The following is a 7,781-nucleotide window of genomic DNA, read 5'->3' as shown; positions in this document are numbered from 1 at the left end:
TAAACCCTCTGTAGTATACCCGGCTCTTGTCTAGGCGTCTCTTTTCCTCCCTCTTCCCCAACATGTGTATTCCTTTAGTTATATGCAAAGCGGAGCTCCTTGCTGCCTCCCCCGCACATTCAAGGCCCCTTCAAACTCTGTGCCCAACAGAAATATAAGTGTCTTTCAAGGCCCCCTAAAGCCGTGATCACCCCAGCTCTCCCCAGGTCTCCTCACAGTTCCACCTTCTGCTATTCATTCCTTCATTGTACACCTTGTAGCTTGTGTATTAGTGTTTCAGATGAAGGAGTCTCATTTTCCTACTAGGTTTTAAGTGCTTAGCTCAGTGCTTGGCACGACAGGCCCTCAATAAACATATAAAGCATAAATGAGGGCAAGGACCACATCTCATTTTTCTGACTCCCTAATAACACTCAGCCTGCTGCTGAGCACATGGTTGGTTAGTGATCGGCTAATTGACTTTGGGTTAATTTCTCCCCAGGGCTGAGGAATGGCATGCAGACAAAGAAGCTGGCATGACCTTTGTCAGTTCCGGAGGAGGCCTTTTGCAAATGGGCCCTGTCAAGCTTATATTTGCTTGGAGCCCTAAACTCATTTAAACAAATAGAGCATATGAGACCATGACTTCTGGGAAATCATTTAGTCCCCCTCTGGGGAATGTTGGCATGCTCATTTCCTCTCTCCAGGGGGCAGAAAAAAAAATAACGGAGGCTTCGGAGACCCTGTGTGATGAAATTTAATTTACACGTTTACTCAGTGGTTTCTCAGGAAGCTGCTCCAGGAGTCCTAGACCAGGAGGCTGACGCTGTCCTCTAAGGATTGATGGGATTAGAGGCTGGTTGCCTGGGACCAGGGGCTGCCCTGGCCTTGGGCTCCTGCTGGCCTGCCTGGCTTCCTAATAGAATCCACCAGATTGTCCACCACTTCACTAGCATCTCCATTCTTGCCACGTGTCTTTCAGGATTCACTTCATTCCCTTCATTTTATGCGTCAGGGTCTCTAGGTGTTTACTGTACATTTTGATTTTATTCCCAGACCGGACTGTAGTCTGTATGAAAAGGACTCAATTTGATCACTTGCAAATATTGGGGAGGAGGTGGAATGGGGCAGAGAAGTAGAAGCTCGTGGGAGTTACACAAGGTAATCTCCAAGGTTTCTTCCAGCATTTTCTGACTCTTTTCTCCTAAGGTTGCTAGAATTGGCAAATAAGGATTTTCTTTTTATTTTTTGTGAGGCGAGGCAGCCGGGTGAGTTTTCCATCCAAAACATGATTAACGTCGACTGGTTTTGCCTTCAGGGTGCAATCGAGGCAAAATTTTGAAGTAGCATCAGCTTGCCCGAGGTTTCCTAGGTACCTAACTCATTGTTTTGCTGTGGAGGTTAAAAGAATTAATATATATATAATGTTTAGAAAAGTACCTGGTGAATTGTACCCTCTTTAAGGTGTTAGTTATTGTCACTGTTGTCATTATCTTTCCCACTCACCCTCCCCCCAACTCAGGAACCTAGGGCCTTTTCTACTCTATTTCTTCCAAGAGAAATTGCCTCGTAATTTGGCCTGCAGTCTCTTCAGCATGATGTAGTGGAAAAAGAATGACATTTTAAGTCAGTAGACCCGGAGTTGGAAACCTGGGTTTGAATTCTACTCTGCCACTTAGTAGCTGTGTGACCTTGGCGAAGTCTCTTGCCCCCAGATCCTCAATTTCCTACATCATTGAGTGGCATTAACAATGTAGCTCCCACAGGGTTGGACACAGGAAAAAATGTCCAATAGATGAGAATAGCATCAACTACAAGAGCAATACTCAGGGATACCATGATTGCCATAAAAACACGGTGCTTTATACTATAAACACTAACAGCTTAATTTTGCTTCCCTCCCAGGCCCGCCCCCCAACCCTTTGCTAAGGTCTTTGAAGTTTATCAAAGAAGATAATCAATTAATCTAAATGAATGAGGCTAGGGTGACATTTCTATCACCAGCAGTGGGCTAGGGAGGTACTTAGGAGGACAATGGGGCTTCCTTTTGTCCTTGAAACCCCAAGGTCAGGTTCAGAGCAGAGCTGGAATGCTGAGTGAAAAGGAGCCAGCTTGGAGTAGGGTGAGGCAGCCAGGGGAACCAGTCCAAAATGGCAGCTTGAGAGGAAGTAGTCGGCTGCCTGTTCTGGAACCTCTCAGAGCAGTGTTTAGAATGTTCTCTCTCATTAATCCTATTTAAAGCCGGCTGCCGAGAGGGGAGGCGGGAAGTCCTGTTTCAACTCGCAGCAATGAGGTTCTCTGCCGTCTGGCTAAGCCCAGGGCTGAGGGGGAAGAGTCCATTCAGGGGGCCGCCTCAGCTGGACTTCACAGCCTCTTGGGAGAGATTCTCAGGCTTCCCCTCCCCTTGGACCTGTATTTTACCTGTCTGCCCCTGGCCCTAATCCTTGCTGAGAGAAAGGCTGCAGGGAGGGCAGCAGGTGGGAGCTGGCAGGCTGGCTGTTCTGGTAATCAAGGGTGTTGGAGAACAGTGAGGGACTCCCTACTTGCAGTGTAGGGGGGCAAGAAATAGGGAGCTCTTGCGCAAGAATGTTTTCTGGGAAAGTCCCTCTCCCTCTGGGCATAAAGAGGTCTCTACCTGGTTTTAAAAGCTCAGAACAAACACTTCCAGTTTCTCTCTTTGGGGTTCTCATAGTAGAACCAGATCTAGGGAAAAGCCACCTCCCTCACCTTGAAGGGGAAATGTGTGAGTGAACCTGTGACTAATAATGGAGGGTCAGCCTTTTGTAGAGAAAGAATAAGGGAGAGGTTTTACCTCTATGATATCATTTCTGGGATACTAAAAAAGAAACTCCTTTTCCAACCTCCTGTAATTAGGAGTCAATACTTGAGATTTGTCTATGAGCAGGACAAATTCTTCTAGTGTTGTCTAAGACCAGAGTTCATAGGTCGCTTTGACATTTACTAGCTACAGGATCATGGATATGTCATGTAAAACTCAGCTGACTTTATCCTTAAAATGGAGAGAGCACCTCACCCCATCTGTCTTACATACCTCACTGGGTTATCACCAGGAACAAATGAGGTAACAGGTAGGAAAGTTCTTTTAAACCCTTATGTCACTGTATACATGTGGCCCACCACCCAACTGTCAGTTCGTTGTACTCTGGTGGCTTGGGTGTTGCTATGATGCTGGAAGTTATGCCTCCAGTATTTCAAATACCAACATGGTCACCCCATGGTGGACAGGTTTCAGTGGAGTTTTCAGGCTAAGATGGCCTAGGAAGAAAGGCCTGGCAATCTGCTTTGGAAAATCAGCCAATGAAAACCTTATGGATCACAACAGAACACTGTCCAGCTCACTTGCTTTGGACATATCATCAGGAAGGATCAATGGCTGAAGGAAGACAACATGTTTGAGTGCCGGTGAGAGTTAGGGAGCCTCTCGGTGAGAAGGATTGGCACAGTAGCTGCAACAATGGACTTGAACATACTGACAATAATGAGGATGATACAGGACCAGGCAAAATTTTGTTCTGTTGTACACAAGGTCACCGTGAATTGGTGTCAACTTAATGGCATCTATCTATCTATGTATCTACCTATCTATCTGTCTGTCTCTATGTGGTAGCTGCATCCCTTTCACTCGGGGTCTCCTCCCTTATGCAGACTTTTAAACCCCTAGTTTGTACTTGTTCCCCAATATTCTAATGAGCTTTAAGGGTCAAACTCTTGTTCTGAGGACCCTTTGCCTGAGTCTTTTTCTGACTGAGAAGTTGCAGTGATAAAAGTCATAAAAGTCCTTTGCTAGTAAGGACACTATGACCACAAGAGTGAATTGGTGGTGGAATGGACCTATAGGAAAGACAGAATCTTCTAGTCGTGTCTGAAGATTTAGTGGCAAGAGTAATGTACCAATGAAAAAAAAAAAAACCATTGCCGTTGAGTTGATCCCGACTCATAGCGGCCCTATCGGACAGAGTAGAACTACCCTATAGAGTTTCCAAGGAGCGCCTGGTGGAATCAAACTGCCAAACTTTTGGTTAGCAGTTGTAGCACTTAACCACTATGTCACCAGGGTTTCCAACAGGAGCTCAAATTTATAAGCTCAGATTCAGCACTGATTGGACCAAGTGACCTTTCGAAAGGCACCTAATTTTTTTGTATTTCAGTTTTCCCACTCAGTAAAATGGGGAAAATAAAACCCACCATTAGGCTTACATGAGGGTGACAGGACATTGTGAATGACATCCTTCATATGTAGACAGCCCCTGGGACTGTCAGGCAGTCCTTGATAAACACCCATTTGGCTGTGTTCCTGTTATCTTGAAGCACAGCCAACTTTACCACGATTTGCATTAAGCTCCTACAATGCCAGGCACCATTCTTGTTGCCTTGAAAGCAGTGAAGCAGTTGGGTAGAATATGCTATTTTAGGACTTGAAGCTGAAAAGCAAAAATAAAATAAATCAATGTGAGCATAAAGGGATAATTTAACAGGATTGCACTCACGAGGAAAGGGAAGAGACATTATATATTAACTTCTAGTCAAGTGGAACTTGACATTTATGCAGTAAGTGAAATCACCACAACCAAAAAAAACAAGTTAACAGTCCCATTATCACCAGGCAGGGAAAGAGAGAGAGGCGCAAACTATCTCTAAGGTGTCTCAGGGGATTTGAGGAAAAATATTCTCATTTTAAGCTGACAGAATCTTGGCCTAGGCATCAGGAGAGGTGGTCCTTGTGGCTTTCCTTTTCCCCCTCTGGAGCAAAGACTTAATAGATTTGTAGAACACTTTATTTTTTTTAAAGTGCAGACATAATCTCATTTGATCGCTGCCAATGTTTTAATGTAGCAAAGGCAGGTATCATTAGCCCCACTTAGTAGGTGACAACACTGAGTTTCAGTAAGATCAAGTCACATACCTAACAAACCAAAGAATAAAGCAGAAGGCACTTCTTTCTTTGGCTCACATTCTTGCCACCCAAACTAAAGCACCCAGCCTGCATTTAGAGCTTCATAGGATTTGGCAGGGTTAGAGGTGCTCCTGTCCAACATCTCACCCAATTCGTGAAGCCTCACTACAACATACACAGCAGGTGATTTATCCAACTCAGCTTGAAGATTTATACGGACAGAAACTCACTCCTTTAAGAAATGAAATATTCCATTTTGACATCTGTAATATTGGTGAGTTTTGCTGAGATTAAAATAAAAATTTCTTTCCCAGTAATGTCTACCCATCAGTCAATGGATCATCAAACCTTAAAGCTGGAACAGAGAGTAGAAATGATGGCTCAGATTTAAGTGACTGGTCTACCATGACTTGAGGGCCAAGCTCAGGGTCTGACTCCCAGGCCAGTGTGCTCTTAATCCTACCTACCATGCCGATTCTGCCCAGTTGACCCACCCTAATAAGTCTCCTCCTTCTTCCACCTGAAACTCTTTCAGATATTTGAAAACTATAGTCCAGTTGGTTTCCTCCTTTCCAAATTCAGTGTTCCTACTTACTTCACCATTACTCATATGATATGATTTTCTCATAAATTCAACAAATATATCAAAAGAACCAACTCTGTGTTAAAACGGTGCTAGGGGCTAGGAACAGAGTCATGAACAAGACAGATATGGCCTTTGTCTTTATGAAGCTTGCACTCTGGTAGAGAATATAGTCATTGAACATATAAGAGGTGGTGAATATAATGATATATGGGATGAGGTGAGGCAAGTGTTATGGTGTAGGAGGTACAGGGAAGTTTTGGAACTATATTGGGAGGGCCCCAATATGATCTGTGCTGCCACTAATCACCCTTGTTGCTCACGTGTCCTCATGCTGTCTTATTAAGGTCTCTGTGAAGTATGTCACTATGAGGAGGTCACTATAAACCAAATATTTGTTCAAGGCCAAGAGCAGCCATTCTTTTTTCTCTCTCTCTTCACATACTAAACTTTTGCTGTTCAGTGGTAGAATTTTCACCTTCCATGAGAAAGACCCAGGTTCAGTTCCCGACCAATGTACCTCAAGCACGGCACTACCCATCTTTCAGTGGAGGCTTACATGTTGCTATAATGCTAAACAGGGTTCAGTGGCGCTTCCAGGTTAAGACAGACTAGGAAGAAAGATCCAATGAGCTACTTCTGAAAATCAACCAATGGAAACTGTATGGATCACACTGGTTCGCTCTGCAACCAACCAAGGGGATGGTGCAGGACGGGGCAGCATTTTGTTCCACTGTGCATGAAGTCGCCCTGAGGAGGGGACTGATTCAATGGCAGCTAACAACACAACAACAAATTTTTGTTAAATCAGGCTAAGGGTGAATTTGCCTTCTCCCCAGGTGCACTGCATTGCTGGCTTCTAGTAGCATGAAGTCACCTAAAACCTATATGAACTATTGTCCAGTCACACTCTATTAATTCTTTTTAATTGAAATAAAGCAATTCAATTTACTCATATTACATTTCAGTTTTGGATTTGAGGCCAAAATTCTAGTCTGTGACAATCTCTTCTTGACTCTGTTTCTATTAACAATGGCATGTTTGCAAGAACTAGAAACATATTCAGGTTATCTCAGTTCATGGGAGTTGGATGTAAGGAGGACAAGAAAAACTTCTGCAGATTCCCAGGAAGAGCTCCCAGAGAATGGGACTATTATTCATAACTGAAGGGGTGGCCATGCAGCTGCAAAAGGAGAGCAGCCTTGGAGACCCACCAGCCACTTAGGGATTCCCTCCCCACCTCTTCTTCCTCCTTTATTTTCTACTCTCTTCCTCCCTATGCTGCCTGTGGTTTCTTTCTACTGCCTCATGGTTTCTGCCCTCTGCCTTTTCTCTGTGTCTTCCCATTTCTACACTCTTCTGTCAGCTGCATTTTTTGCTTTCAAACACCCAGAAGATCTGATTAAGTCAGCCATCCCTATCAAGAATCAAGTGACCATATGACCCTGGCTATTTGAATCAGGCAACTGTCTGATCTAATCAGCTGTAGACAAGCCTGTGGCATTGTGTGGGAACAAGCACACTTACCTATGCATAAGCAATCTCTCAGCATAGGGTTGAGGACATGCAGGCCCCACAGCAGACTCTTAACACACCAGAAGGGTCTGGGTGTTTTATAACTATTTCCTTACCTCTGTAGGGATTTAATTCCCTTAAATATTTGTTTTATGTTTTTTGGTTTTCCTCCCTTTGTGTCTCAGTTTCAGACCTGGTACCCTCTTACAAAAGAAGCAGTTTCGCTTTTCCTCTGGATGTGTGTGCTGAAAGAAAGAACAATGATCCCAACCACTTGTCGCTTGAACCAGAAAAGATTTATTACTTTCAATCTAAATGATGCCTGTTATAACAGGTACATTTTATGCATCAACAAGGACATTGTCCTAACTTGTGATGGACTTGGCAGTCGCCCAGTTCCTCGCCATATATCCCTCTCATCACTACACTGAGCCTTTGAAGTCCAACCAAGAAAGGAGGCCCGAAGGCTGGCTCTCTGAAGGGAGATGGCATGTGCACTTGTGGTCCCTGGAGTCAGCCATTCCAACACCTTTTTTGCTTGGGAAAGCATTATAGTTTCTGCAGGACTGGAAGGCTGCCACTCAGAATGGTACCTGATTGTCTTAGTCAGGGTTCTCTAGAGAAACAGAGCAGACATATGTATAGAGAGAGAGAGAGAGAGAGAGATTGAGAGAGTAAGTCAGGAGCCCAATAAAGAGCATTATTTTATTATTATTTTTAACTTCCATCCAGAACCAATTGCTCAATAAGACAAAGTGAATATGGATGAAAGATCAAGCTACCACCTTT

Source organism: Elephas maximus, chromosome 22, assembly GCF_024166365.1.
Source record: "Elephas maximus indicus isolate mEleMax1 chromosome 22, mEleMax1 primary haplotype, whole genome shotgun sequence".
Taxonomy (NCBI): Eukaryota; Metazoa; Chordata; class Mammalia; order Proboscidea; family Elephantidae; genus Elephas; species Elephas maximus.
Note: the sequence above shows the minus strand (reverse complement) of the source record.